Source organism: Rhinatrema bivittatum, chromosome 6 (assembly GCF_901001135.1).
Source record: "Rhinatrema bivittatum chromosome 6, aRhiBiv1.1, whole genome shotgun sequence".
Classification (NCBI taxonomy): Eukaryota; Metazoa; Chordata; class Amphibia; order Gymnophiona; family Rhinatrematidae; genus Rhinatrema; species Rhinatrema bivittatum.
The window spans coordinates 125,748,483-125,764,600 of record NC_042620.1 but is presented as its reverse complement, the minus strand read 5'-3'; positions in this window follow the sequence as shown (position 1 = coordinate 125,764,600).

The following is a 16,118-nucleotide window of genomic DNA, read 5'->3' as shown; positions in this document are numbered from 1 at the left end:
CCAGAATCTAGAGACGAGGTCAGGCGAGCAAAGGTCAATATCCAGAGGTCAGTCCGAGGAGTGGTCAACAAAGCAGAGGTCAGGTACCGGAGATCAGATGAGGTCAAACGCAGGCTGAGGTCTTGTGGCAGGCGGCAGGCAGGCAGGCAGGTCAGAAGCAAGCTGTGGTCTTGAGGCAGGCGGTAGACAGGCAGTCATGTCAGGAACAAGCTGTAGTGTTGGAGGCAGGCGGCAGGCAAGCAGGCAGGTCAGGAACAAGCTGTGGTCTTTGAGGCAGGCAGCAGGCAAGCAGGCAGGTCAGGAACAAGCTGTGGTCTTTGAGGCAGGCGGCAGGCAGACAGGCAGGTCAGGAACAAGCTGAGGTCAGTACCAGTAAGACAGTCCGAGGGTACTACCTGGGTAGACAGACAGACGAACACAGGAACAAGCAGGAACAGGAACTGGGATGCAGGAACGAGTCAGGAACAGAACTGGAACAGAATGATCCTGGAATGAGGCTAGGACAAGCAGGAACAAGTACAAGCACAGAGGCAATCTCAGAACAAACCGACCCGATTACCAAGGCAAGGAAGCAGTGACAGGAACTTCCTTATATCGTGGCTCAATCAGGGCGCGCCGCGGAGCTAGGACACGCCCTTCACCCTACATGAGTCCAGGCAGTCCATATGGGCGTGAGCAAGATGGCCAAAGACGCCGAACCTCGGTATAAGGCCCGACGCACAGTGGAAGGTCCGGTGACCACCACCGCGGGACGCCGGGGCCTGGCAAGGCTGGCAACTACCGCGAGGGAGGTCGCCCCGGGACCCATTGTGGCACCATGAAGGTGAGCAGGCCCATGCATGGGATGGCCGCGGGTGGGGCGCGTAACAGCATGTATGAGTATGCTAATTGGAAAATGCCAGTATGTCTAATGCAAGATAAGGAATTTGTCACATTTCTGCAATCTAAATGGTCAAAATTTGAGAGAAACAATGCACAACATAAAAAACAACCAATATTAATGTGGAAGAAGGATAAAGCTGTATTAAGAGGGGAAATTATCAGCTACAAGCCAAGAAGGCCTTTCTTACATCTAATTCTGAAAATGACAGACAGGCTATCTGGATAGCGCAAAAAGCACTAAATGATAAATTACATCAAAGGACAAATTCCACACTATTTGCTTTAAAACACAAGTTATTTTTACATGGAAATAAGGCAGGGAAGTTACTCGCAAATTTGATCAAAAGGAAGTCTGGTTCCTCCTATATCACAAGGGATAAAAAACAAGTTGGGGAATATAGAAACCTCGCCTGAAGTAATCTGGGATTTTTTCAGGAAATATTATGAATCTCTATAGTCAGCTGACAAAGATGATATCATAGAAAGTGTTGCGCATCCCGGCCGCGTGGGTGCCGTGACTGGGCCTGCTCACCTCGCGCTGCCCTCAACTAGCTCTGTTCTTGCCGCTGCTGCCAGTTCCCACCGTCCCCATCGCTCACCACGGCCCTCTCCGGCTTCTTCCATGCCGCAGTCCTCACAGCGGAGCTCCCGTCAGGGCTCCGCGTCTTTAGCCGCTTTGGCCCTGTCCCTAGGCGCGCACGCGCACGGCCGACGTCTCAATCTTTAAAGGGCCAAGCGCAGGAAACCCGACTCGGACGCGAAATGATGACATCACATAGAAGCCCTATATAAAGCGAGGTCCTGCCCCCTTTCACAGTGGCGCTATCGGGTGCGAAAGCCGGCAGCGATTACACCGTGGTGGTGTGATCACTGCCGGCTTTCGCAGGCTCGCCCCCTGCTTCACCCCCCCCCCCTCCGCCCCCTGTTACTGCACGATTCAGAAAACTTTGCGAAAATAGAAAATCCAGCCCTAAGACAACAAGGAATTGACACTTTACGGTTTTTTATTAATAGTCTTTCTAAACAGATTCATTCTGTTGAGCATTATCAAATGAAATTAGGGTTTCAAATCTCAAATTCATTTGCATATATAATTATCTAGCTTTATCCATTCCAAATTCCAATCAGATACACAAAATGTTACCTCTGGGGCATTTCAACAACTATTACAGACTATAAGGCAGGCAAGTATTATCAACATTATACAGATATATACATTCAGAGACTTCTTATAACACTAAGAAGCTATTAGCACAACTGTGGGGAGCAGACTTGAAGTTGACAATTGAGGAGGATGATATATATAGTAGTCTTATGCTAATGTAATTATCTATAGTGTCCGTCCCGATGAAAGAACAACAATTATGTATTCTCCACAGAATGGTGATTTCTCCTGTGAGAGCATATCAAATGGGCATTTGTACTACATCTGCCTGTTCAAAGTGTGCATCTATAAATACTACATTGTGTCATGTGACATGGGATTGCTCTTGTATAAAGCAATTTTGGAAAGCAGCGTTTCAGTTTGTCTGCCATCTTAAAAATCTCTTTACCTAAGTTATCTTCTTTCTGTGTGTTGAGTATTATACCAGACACTATCAGCTATTCAAAGCATGTTCAAGTGTTTGTGATGGAAAGTTTATGTACTGGGAAGAGATGTATCCTAACAAAGTAGCTATCATCAGAAGCTCCTACTCTACAATTTTAGGTGGCAGAATTGTCTGAATTACTTTGTCTGAATTACAGGACATGGACATTACAATTTAGGTCAATATGCATATCAAGATTTGTAGCCTGTAGCTCAGCCATGCAAGTTGCTGCACTCACCCCTGACGCCACTCGGACCGTGCAAGCCCCATCCCTGCTGGTGGCTGTGACGCTACTCTCCGACTCCATGCTCCTGCACCTCCCCATAGTCCCCCTAGGCGCCCATGCATGGCATACAGAATCTCTTAAAGGGCCCACAGTGGGATAAGCCCCATGGTGCCCTGGGTTGATGTCAGCAGATCTGCTTTATAAAAGAGCTCCCCAGATCTCCCCAGTCTCTTGCCTTGCAGTGCATCCTGCCAGCATTCCTGATTCCTGTGTTCCTCTGCCTTGTCTTCCCAACTTGTCATCCAGACTGTCCTTGTCCTGCCTTGCCTTATCCAGCCTTGTCTTCTCCAGTTGTCCTCATCCTGTCTTGCCTTCAAGCCTTGCCTTGTCCAGCCTTGTCTTCTCCAGCCGTCCTCATCCAGCCTTCCTTGTCCTGCCTTGCCTGGTCCAGTCAGTCTCGTCCAGTGTCTTTAGTTTGTCTACATTTCCCATGGCCTGACTCTCTGGATCTTGACCTCTTGCTTGGATCTGACCATGATTGCTTGCTGCCTAGACCTGACCCTTTGCGTAGACCTGACCACTCTTGTTAACTGCCTGCCCCGACCTCAAACATATTTGGGTATTTTCATAAGGGGGCCATTTTTGGTTTATTTCATTCAGAATGAACTAAAAAAGGTTTCATTCATAGCATTTTGTACATTTGTCTGAATAATGAACCCTAACCTGTTTAGTAAAAATTTGCATTAATTTAAAACAAATGTGTTACCTACTAAATCAGTTAAGACTCTTTAGCTTGGAGAAGAGATGGCTGAGAGGAGATATAGAGGCCCATAAAAATTTCGAGAGGGGTAGAAAAGGTAAACCTGGTACAGTTATTTACCCTTTCAAATAATACTAGAACTAAGGGATATGCCTTGAAGGTTTTAGGTTGCACATTTAAATCTAATCAGAGAATGTATTTTTTTCACTCAGTGCAGAATTCACTGTGGAATTTGTTAATGTGGCCACAAATTTGTGGTGAAAGTAGTTAGCGTATTTAGTTTTAAAAAAGGTTTAGACAAATTCCTAGAGAAAAAGTCCATAAACCATTTTTAGCCATGTAGACTTGGAAAATCCATTGTTTATCCCTGGTTATGAAAAAGAAGGATTGGATCTATTTTTTGAGATCCTGCTGGGTATTTGTGACCTGCATTGGCCACTGTCAGAGGCAGGACCAGTGCTAAGTTTTTTGCTTCTCTGTGCGAACAATTACTGTGCTGCCGCCACCCCCGTTCATTCATTCTCTGTCCTGGGCCCACAAAAAAAAAAAAAAGCCCAGCTCCCTTCAGTGATACAAATTTAAAAAACTGACACCACCACCACCCCTGAACACATGGCTGGTGCAAGGGTGAATCTTATAGCCTTGCACAATGCGCCCTACAGTATTCTGAGGTAAAAATATCACTAACATTATATTTCCATGCACTGCTGTGATGCCAACTAGAAATCCCTGCAAAAAAAAATTTGGAACCCATATGGTATTAGGCCTATTATAATGTGTGTTCAGTGTTGGCTTGACCCTCTGAAAGCCTGAATACACTAATACACTTCCTTTTAGGAAAATACTCAACCTCAGTCACACATGCAGAACATAAACAGACCCTCACCAAATTCTGAACAGAGGAACCATAAAATAAAAATACAAACACGCAGACAAAAACTGAACTGGAAACTGCAAGAAGCCAGACTTTATGCAGTGCAAATATGAAAACCATTTCTCAAACATCACACAGTCAAAATCAAGAAATATAATAAATACCTAATCATAATAGTAAAAACATACTAATAATATTATTTTTTTTAAAAGCTGATGAATAAAAGATCAAATAATTAAAAACTCATATGCAAGTTTTTTTAAATGTCCCAAACACCAGTAAACTATTTTAAAATAGCAGACTCAGCAAATAACACCTGAAAAATAAAACTAAAAAGGATTTTAAAAATTCACTCTCCATACCTGGGAACGTTTGATTTCCAGTCACCCCCCCCCCCCACACACACACACACCCCTCTCAGACGAACCCGCAGGTGTCTCCAGCTCTTCTTTGGTTGGGATCCCACCCAGAAGCTGCAGGCCTTCATCTTTATTTCACTTTCTAGCAGGTTGGGATCCACTTGCAACCCATTCTCTCTCACACACACACACACGCAACCCAAGCAGTTCCCATTTTCTCTCTCTCTCTCTCACACACACACTCCAGACAAGCTCCCATTTACACCCACACACCACAGGCAGGCTGCCATTCACACACACCCCCATCCCAGGCAGGATCCCATTCACTCACACATACATGCAGATGAGGAAATCAGGGTCCATGGGTCATTCCTCCTCAGCTGCTGCTGCTCCTGCTGCCAGCCTGTTCCTTCTGTGTGTAGAGCAGCCACTCTGCAGCTCCTCTAGTGCTGGCCCCAAGGTAATTCAGCACTCGCGATGCTAGCACTTCCTGTACTCTCATCTCGCGAGAATACAGGGCCAGCACCGGAGGAGGAGCTGCCAAATGGGCTTCCTCTGCTGTGGTATTCTGCTTCTGCTGCCAAAGGGATCGGGTCCACCAGCGGTACCACAGACCTCCTTCTTCCACTGGTGGGATTGGATCTATTGGCTGCACCATGGGCCTCCTCTTCTGCTGCTGGTGGGAATGGGTCCACCGGTGGCAGCTTGAGCTTTTCCCTGCTCCCAAAGCCACTTCACTGGATGTGCCACCCTGGCAGTGCCAGGCATGGTCAGAAACAGGATGCTAGACATGATGAATATTTGGCCTGACCCAGTATGGCATTTCTTATGTTCTTATTGTAACTGTCTGTAGGTTTACCTAGTAAAAGTGTCTAGTGTTTCTAAATATTACAGAACATGGCTAGAGCTAGATTTGGTTGATCTCATAGACTTAGCGTAAATCCCTTAAAGGCAGATTTTAAAAGCCCGGTGCGCGTATCAATGAAAGGATGCATGCACAAGTCGGACTTGTGCTCGGCCCCTGAATTTTAAAAGCCACCCATATGCACGTGTATCTCCCACAGTGCACACATTTCACTTGATTTCAAAAAGGGGTGTGGTGTGGGCAATTTGGGGCTTGGCCATGAGATGTACTTACATGCCCCAGGGCAGACCCAGGTCCACTGATGCAAAAGTTTACTTCTGTTATGGAAGAGGTGTAAGGTAAAAGACAAAACTGCCATTTTGGAGGGTTTTAAACAGTCTGAGGTTATCAGTGGGAGTTCAGGCTATTAAACCAGGGGTTGTTTGGAGGACCTAACTGTACACTGGGTGAACTGATGGACAAACGGGATTAATGAGATGAGAATACTTTTATTGTGCCTTAAGGTTTAGATGAGAAGTTATTGATAACAAAAGATTCAGATGGCTTCTTGAATGAAAGAAGACTATTTGAAATGAAATTGTACAGTCCTGATTTCTCTCGCTCCATAAATTTGTATTTTATGATTGTCTTAGGAACCAAAAACTGCTTTAGAATTATAATATGGACTGGATCTTATCTGCCATCATCTATTAGATCACTACAAAGTAAAAATAAAGTACAATGTTTCCTGTGAATTCAAATAAGCATTGCTTCACATGAAGAATTATTTCAGAGTCCTGGAAATTGGGGCTAAAACTGAAAGCACAAGATGGATGTGTACTGAAATGAAAAATGCTGTATTCTGCTTTTGTTGCATACGTCTTGACAAAACTAATATTGAATTGCATATAACATGATGCTGTTTGCGAGATGGCTTGCATGCACCCAGTAGGTCAGTGTAACTTATAATCACCAGGAATGCAATAATGTACAGGCAAGTAAGAAATTATATTAAATAATAAAATAAAAATAAAAACCAATGTCATGTACTGATGGTATGCAACAATGAAAAGAGTTGGATATGAGATTAAATATATTTATTAAAAACATAGACATTAATCAATCTTTAACTCAGAGAGAAAGAATTAGAGAAATTATAAAGCACTTGATATCATGAAATTTGGCATTTTAAGGAACTCTGTACAGATTGCTTTAATCATTTGGTAGGTGAAATTCAGTTAATGTATAAATTTGATCCAGTTATGAAAAACATATAGAATGAAATGAATTAATGAGATCAAGTGAGTTCATTATTTAGCCAAAGAAACACAGAACAAATTAATTGAGATGCATGGCACTACAATAGTTCAAGAAAGTATCAATAGCTGCCACAAAATATTATTGAACACTTTAGACCGTATACCAGATCTCCATCCCTAGAAACAGTTTACAACTGTTATCAGAGTTTTCCTATTTCTGGAAATCACGTGGATCATTGGATTCCCAAATATGAATGACACATCTGGGATAGGGCTTACAAATTCTTACTGCCCATTCTAAAATCAAATTAACTGTTGTGGCCAAGGATTCATCAACAGTAGCAGTATGATAGGTAAATATAGGGTGTACAAGAAAGGATTTTAAAAGAAAGAACAAGGATTTTGCTAACATTTCCAGCAACTGTAGCATCAGGAGAACAAGATTTTTCAAAACATAAACTGAAAAAAAAAATGTATCTACACTCAGCTGTATGTCCTGAGAGCGACTACGGTAAATGGTTTGGCTGACTTATCAGTTGGAAAAAAATATCCAATGTATTTGGAAGTTGTAATAGCCCTTCACAGCAAAAATGTTTTGCAGAGTGCATCTAGAGTAATGGTGTTTTCTGCCTGTCCAATAAGCTAATCTTGCCAGACAATTCTGATATTATAGAGATACTGTGTTTAAACTTTATGAGAAATATTATTTTTGTTGAAGTACCATGTGTAGTTCAGAAAAGCACCATGTTGTAAGATTCTGATATAGGTTTATTAGTTCTTTTATTTTTATGTTCATGATTTCCCAATTCCTTTTTGTTGTACTTTTTTTTTAGCATTTTGTGAACATGAAATACAATTTATTACAAGATAGCACAGTAATGTAATAAAAAAAAAAATTTCAGGGCAATTTTTAATGGGACACTCAGCAACAATTTTGCCAGTTAGATTTAAGCAGATTTTCAGGTGTTACCTTGCCCTTTGACGGTAGAGACCTAAAGGAGGTCAAGTCCCCTTTGGGTAGCGCTGACTCTACCTCAAAACAGGGGTCCACCTTCCGGTTCATAACACACCTGCCCGCAGCCCTTCTTGTTCAGCTGCCGGCAGCAGGGGAACACAAACCTGCCAACAGGCCCGGTACAATTTATCAGGTTTCCGCTTACCCAGGATAAAGTCCATGCGTTCCAAATGAAGAAACGAGGCCATTCTCTGAGACCAGGCCAGCACTGACGGGTTTGCATCCGGGGTCGCCCAATCGGAAAGGATCGTGCGGCAGGCCAGGAGGATGGCCACTCTTCTAAATGTATCCTCTGAAATTGCTCAAACAGAGCAATGATTATAGGTATACTAGTGCGGGGGCATCCCACAGAAAGTAGAAGGTCCTCAGCAAACATCGCTAGTTTGAGGGGGTGATTATCCACACTAATACCCAACACCCAGTGATCTCCCCGCAGGTGAGTGGCTAAGGGTTCAAGAGCCATAATAAAGAGTAACGGGGAGAGAGGGCCTCCCTGTCGGACCCCACAGTGTAAATCAAACAAGGGTGTTGGGGCTCCATTCACTAGAATGCTAGCACTGGGGTTGTGGTTCAGTAACTCAATACAAACTGACAACAGTAAAACCCTCCATCATGTCGCTATCCCATCTTATTTTCCGTTTTCACCCCACACCTGTCCCACCATACCTCCAACCCGTACAACGCACGCACCCCCAAGCATATCACACTCCATTCACCCCACCACACCCTTCCCCATGTCACCTCTACCCCCACCCTCCCCCTCCAACTGAGACCTGGGGTTACGCCATTCAGGCTCATAGCCACCTGCCTGCAGCCCTTTATGTTATATCCCAATAAACATTATGTTGGAAAAAAACATTTGGCCCATTAGACCCATACATACATGATATATTTCATGATATGTCAGGGGTGACTGTATGCGCACAGCACTTACAAAGACAGAAACTGCCTGTCACTCTTCAGATGCTATGGTTTCTCATCTTTCTATAAAAGAAGTTCAGGTTTTCATTTCTGCTCTCTAAAATTCTGATGTATTTAAAAGGAGAAAATGTTAAGGCATATTTCTCATATTTGCCTCTTAAGGATTCTCAAATGCTGGCATCTGCATAATTCTTTGTGATTGGGTGCTTAAAGTAAATACTGATCGTCTTGCATGATAACCATCTGCTTTCTGGTAACTCTTTTTCATCTATTTATCTGCATAGTAATTTATCCAATGATATTTTTTTATTTTCCATTATGTATCTATGAAACAGATCCTGCGTTATGCACCTGGGACATGAATTTCTCTTAGAAATGTCACCTTCACTGACTCTCCCATAAAGAAATGTTATGGCTGATTTGCATATGAAATGGAGGGAGTCTTTATTTTTACTTGAAAGAAATGGATAAAAAGGTCACACTGCTAGAATTCTATGGTTCTCCCAACAAGCCTGAGCTCTGCTGTATTAGACAAAGATGTTTTTATTCAGATGAGGATATCTGCCTGAAGAAGGTACCTGCTTTCCTTGTTCTTTGTAAAAGGAAGGGGAAATGTTTCATTAACCTACTATGGGAGCTGCCAAACTGCCGGTAGTATGGAAATAGTTTCTGATGAAATTACTCTTGCTCAAGGGTAAGAAAACAGGAGTCCCTAGTTTCTTTCTGATGAGAAAAAAAAGCCTGATACTGTATCTGTTCATATTTTCATTTGGCCAGGAGGTCACCCTTTCTGTTTAGCATTAATGTGCTTTAAATTGCTTTACCCTTGAATGTCATGCTCCATGGCTTGCGTTTCTAACTCTAAAGTAGGTTAGCATGCATACTGTGGACTCATTAATGCAGCATTTCCACATTATATGTTCTGTACTAAAGCTTTGCACATTTAGAAGATAAACTATGAATAACTTGTGTACCCCCTGAGCTAGAGTTCATTCAAAGAACCCCAAAAACCACATCTCAAATTAGGGCTTAAGCTATCCTGATGTTAAGCCAAATCTGATGTCCAAGATTCCCTGCTGGGGAGGGATAAGGGGAAAATTACTTTCTGGACCTTGAGCGCTATTCAATACTCAGTTCGGTATTAAAAGTCTCTTGTATACCGCAACAAAAATCATACTGGAAGCTGATTTGGTTTCCATCTAAACTTTTACTGATTAATGATGGAAACTGATGAAATCACTCAGTTACAAGTTCTAGCCCTTTACAATCCATTTTACAGCTTTAGTTCTTCCAATAAATGTGTGATGTTAAAGAAATCAATGTATTTCTCTTACGCCTGATCCTGTCCAGTTAATGGGGTAGTTTTGAAGCTTTCTCCCAGAATTTGGTGGGTAAGAGGGTATCCAGTTTAGATGTACTAATTCACAGTCCTATTTCTCATACCTTTAGTCCAGTTGTTTCAAACTTTACTCATCCTCTTCTGTACTCCTTTTCTTGATACCTGGATGATATCTCATTACTCCTTTTCTTTAACATCCTGGTGATGTGTATGTAGTTTATGTCGATGATTTCACAGAACTCATGCACCACGCTAAACCAGATACTGAATCTCCACTGAAGACACCTTGTCTAAATTCCAACAGTGTTTTTTTCCAACACATAATCAAAACAAACATATACCTTACATGATTGGGATACAACAATACCAGGCTATAACTTGTTAAGGAAAGACAGAGAGGATAGAAAAGGGGGTGGTGTGGCTCTTTATATCAGAAACAACATCCAAGCATCTGAGCTGCAAGGAAGTTGGGGCAAGGAAGAAGCAATATGGGTCGACCTAAAAAAAGATGACAGAGCATCCATTTATATTGGAGTGGTTTACAGGCCTCCAAACCAAAAGGAAGAGCTGGACAGAGATCTGGTTGAAGACATCCATAAGATAGGTAAGAAGGGAGAAGTGGTGATCGTGGGTGACTTTAATATGCCAGATGTAGACTGGAAAATCCCATCTGCAGAAACTAAAAATAGTAGAGCAATAGTGGATGCCATGCAAGTATCTTTGTTCAAACAAATGGTGTTGGAACCCACGAGAGAAGGAACTATACTCGACTTAGTGCTCACTAATGGAGATAATGTCTCTGATGTCCAGGTGGGCACCCACCTCAGCACCAGTGATCATCAAACGGTATGGTTTAATATCACTAAAAGAATAGGGAAAAGAACCACAAAGATCCGAGTTTTACAGTTCAAAAACACGGACTTTGAGGAAATGGGTAAGTACCTGGAGGAAGAACTAAAAGGATGGGAGAACGAGAGAGATGTGGAGCAGCAGTGGACCAATCTAAAACGAGCAATCACCAAGGCAACTACTCTATATGTTAGAAATGTAAAGAAAAGCAAAAGAAAATTGAAACCTATCTGGTTCTCAAAGGAGGTGGCTGACAAAATTAAAGCTAAAAGAACAGCATTCAAGAAATATAAAAGATCCCAAAGGGAGGAACACAAAGAAGAATATTTGATTCAACTGAGGGAGACAAAGAAATTAATCAAGTTGGCAAAAAGTCAAGCGGAAGAGAGGATTGCCAAGGAGATAAAAAATGGTGACAAAACATTTTTCAGATACATCAGCGAAAAGAGAAAGGTCCAAAGTGGTATAGTGAAATTGAAAGGTGATAATGATCAATGTGTGGAGAGAGACGAAGAAATGGCAGAAATATTAAACGAATACTTCAGCTCTGTGTTCACTAAAGAAGACCCTGGAGAAGGACCATCTCTACACAACAAGAAACTGGAAGGAAATGGAATAGATGAAAATCCTTTTACAGTAGAAAATGTGTGGGAAGAGCTAAAGAACCTTAAAGTGGACAAAGCCATGGGGCCTGATGGGATTCATCCAAGGATATTGAGGGAGCTCAGAGATGTTCTGGCGGGTCCGCTGTGTGACCTGTTCAATAGATCCCTTGAAACGGGAGTGGTGCCGAGTGATTGGAGAAGAGCGGTGGTGGTCCCGCTTCACAAGAGTGGGAACAGGGAGGAGGCTGGCAACTACAGACCGGTTAGCCTCACTTCGGTGGTGGGAAAAGTAATGGAGTCACTGCTGAAAGAGAGAATAGTGAACTATCTACAGTCTGGAGAATTGATGGACCAGAGGCAACATGGATTCACCAGGGGAAGATCCTGTCAAACAAATCTGATTGACTTTTTTGACTGGGTAACCAAGGAATTGGATTGAGGAAGAGCACTCGATATCATATACTTGGATTTCAGCAAAGCTTTTGATACGGTTCCGCACAGGAGACTGGTCAATAAAACGAGAAGCTTGGGAGTGAGTGCCGAGGTGGTGACCTGGATTGCAAATTGGTTGACGGACAGAAGACAATGTGTGATGGTAAATGGAACCTTCTCTGAAGAGAGAGCGGTTTTAAGTGGTGTACCGCAAGGATCGGTATTGGGACCGGTCCTGTTCAATATCTTTGTGAGCGACATTGCGGACGGGATAGAAGGTAAGGTTTGTCTTTTTGCGGATGACACTAAGATCTGCAACAGAGTGGACACGCCGGAAGGAGTGGAGAGAATGAGACGGGATCTAAGGAAACTGGAAGAGTGGTCGAAGATATGGCAGCTGAGATTCAATGCCAAGAAGTGCAAAGTCATGCATATGGGGAGTGGAAATCCGAATGAACTGTATTCGATGGGGGGGGAAAGGCTGATGTGCACGGAGCAGGAGAGGGACCTTGGGGTGATAGTGTCTAATGATATGAAGTCTGCGAAACAATGCGACAAGGCGATAGCAAAAGCCAGAAGAATGCTGGGCTGCATAGAGAGAGGAATATCAAGTAAGAAAAGGGAAGTGATTATTCCCTTGTACAGGTCCTTGGTGAGGCCTCACCTGGAGTACTGTGTTCAGTTCTGGAGACCGTAACTACAAAAAGACAAAGACAAGATGGAAGCGGTACAGAGAAGGGCGACCAGGAAGGTGGAGGATCTTCATCGGATGACGTACGAGGAGAGATTGAAGAATCTAAATATGTACACCCTGGAGGAAAGGAGGAGCAGAGGAGATATGATACAGACTTTCAGATACTTGAAAGGTTTTAATGATCCAAAGGCAACGACAAACCTTTACCATAAGAAAAAAATCAGCAGAACCAGGGGTCACGATTTGAAGCTCCAGGGAGGAAGATTCAGAACCAATGTCAGGAAGTATTTCTTCATGGAAGGGTGGTGGATGCCTGGAATGCCCTTCCGGAGGAAGTGGTGAAGACCAGAACTGTGAAGGACTTCAAAGGTGCGTGGGATAAACACTGTGGATCCATAAAGTCAAGAGGCCGCCAATGAAGAGTGGGTGACTCGCCAGAATGATGGCTACTGCCTGGACACAATACCCTTATTCAATAAACATACACATGGTTACTGTGACTCCAACATCACTCTAAGCTTCAACAGCAAGAGGAAATGTGGAAAAAAGGATTTGCACTCACAAAGCTGGGAGTAGCTGGCTTGTTACGGCGGTTACTACCCCAAACCAAATGTGCCTGATACTTCACTTTCGATGCACATCCAGCATAGCTCTCTTCTCCAACGGCAGGGGAGAAGAAAAACTGATACTTCACGCATACCCAGCATAGCTTCAACGGCAGGGGAGAAGAAAAAAGGATTCACACTCACAAAGCGGGGAGTAGCTGGCTTGTTACGGCGGTTACTACCCCAAACCAAATGTGCCTGATACTTCACTTTAGATGCATATCCAGCATAGCTCTCTGCTTCAACGGCAGGGGAGAAGAAAAACAACCAATAAGGGCTGTATAACATAGTCTGGGTTAAAACAAATAAGCATGGGTGTAGCTTGCTTATTGCGGCGGTTACTACCCCTACTACCCCCTAACTAATCAAGCTTGATATTTCACTTGGATGCAGCTCCATCACTGCTCTCTACATTAATGGTGGGGGAGGAAGGGAAATAGAACCAAGAGCTAAAAGAAACAGATAAGTATGAGAGAAAAAATGTGTGAAGCTTGCTGGGCAGACTGGATGGGCCGTTTGGTCTTCTTCTGCCGTCATTTCTATGTTTCTATGTTTCTATGTAATGGGGAAGGAAGAAGAGAGATTGATCTCAGCTTCAGAGCACTGACTCTAGAGTTGAAATAGCTGTTGTAGAAATTGTACTGGTAAAAAGGAAGTGCTTGCTTCTCTCTTCTTTCTCTCAGAAGCACACACAAACACTGAAAACCTCCCAGCTGCTATGGACCAGAATCTGAGCCAACAGGAAGTGCCCAGGGCAGGAAACATGTGACCATAAAGGATTATAAGGGCTTTGTAGTCCTCCTGTGACATCACACTAGCTTACAAGCAGGAACAGAACAACTTGTTGCACAAACAACAAATCTGCTCACAATTAAAGGGGCAGAAAAGTTTACACTGGTTGGGTGCTACATATCTTCTTCACAGTCTCTTTCTCCCCAGGAATGAATGTGGATTCATTCCTCACCAGGACTAACAGTAGTCGGTGATGAATTTAGGATTTTGGCACCCCTAGGCAATGTTGGTGCTGTCGCCCTCCTGTTCTTCCTCTCCCACTTCCATCCCTCCCCCCATCCACCAAGGTTGGACAACAGGAAACAGAAAATCTAAGTATACTAGTTTTCTGTGGCAGCTCAGGGGTAGATCCTGTGGCAAAAATGTAAAACATTTTTAAGCAAATTGGAAAACATTTCCATCTTTTATATTGCATTATAAAAATAGTCATTTTACTCTCCAACTACTAGTATAATTAATTTTATTTTTATTGGGTGAAGTGATCTCAGGTATCATACCAGTAGAAGACCTCAGAGATGGGGAGAGGAAGGAAGGAGTATCACGAATGGGGTGAAGAGAAAGGGGGAGAAGGAGAAAGGACTGGGGATGGAGAGGATTGAGATGGTTAGGAATCTGGGATGGAGAAGAGGAGGGAGGGATAGGTAGGTTCTTGGACTGAGGAAGGGGAAGAGGCAGTAGGGCGGGTTGGGGAGAGAGTTGTATGATCTAGGGAGAAGGAAGGGAGGTTCTAAGATCTGGGGGAGAGAATCCAAGTTCAAGGGAGAGAGGATTTGAATTGAAGTGGGTGGGGAGGAGAGGAGAGGAGGGAGGTCTCCTTAACATGTTTGTCTCCTGCTCCTTCTTGCCTCCCCTCTCTAACATCCCACCCAATATGGCATACACACACATTTGGCACCTATCCCTTCTCTCTTACACAAACACTGCCCTCATACCCTTGTTCCCCTCTATCTCACACACAGACATATACCCTCATCCCCAGCTAATACCCCTCTCATCCTACCCTCCAATAATCTCTACTCAGCCCCCTTTAATCTCCCTAGAATTATCCCCTTTTGTTCAGTCTGCTAAGGCTGCCCTGTTCCCTGCATGCTGCCTGGAGGAGAGGGGCTGGATCAGGATACAGAGAGCTGATCTGACTGAGATTCAGCACAGCTGAAAGGCAACAAATCTTCAGCCAGTCTGCTGCCCTAGGCACAGGTCTAGTGTGCATATTGATACATCCAGGCCTAACAGTAGTCCATTCATTCTCTCTGGATAACAGATACCTCTCCTCTTAGATGAAATAAGTCCCTGGACCCTAGGATACTCAGACTTGTAGTAAAAAAAAAAATCTTTAGAAAAAGGGGAAGCCAAAACAGAGAAAGGAAGGGTGGAAAAACTTCCTTCACTGCAAAACAAAAAGGTTCCCAAAAGACATCTTAAAATTTGGCAAAGGCACTCTTTGTACTTTTCCATACCAAAACCTCATTCTTAGAAGACCAAGGGTCTTTCCCAAAAAAAACAGGAGTCAGCATAAGGACATGATGGCCCTACCAGGAATAACTAAAAATCTACACCCTAAAATAGTGGCATGTGTTTATATACTCTGGGGACTCTACCATATAGTCTCCCATGTGGAGGAATCAAAACCCAATCAAACTACTGCTTCTATTCACTGTATGAAATGGGACATCCCTCTTAGTACTGATCCTTTAGGTTCTCTACATGTGGGACCTGATGTACTAAGACTGTTTTCCCATTCTGATAATCAGGGCATTGCTAAAACACAAAAAAAACATGCCAGCACATAGAAGTATTCCATGAAATTGAAGGTGATGGGGCTTTGCCAGTCACTAATATTATCCCCATTGATCTTCTAGTTAGGGGCAGTAAGAAGAGTTTGGATATTTGGGATTCCTCCTATTGCTATAACCTCATCTATTCACCAGTTTGGGGGAAAGGCTTCAGAGGAAGTTCTCTGGAGTATAACCAGTGCTTTAGTGGGTGAGGAGAGGGAAGGCAACTGGAAAATAAACTGGAAAGCTTGAGATTTCCTCAAGATCTAAAAAATGCAATTCAAGCAAGTGGTTTTGA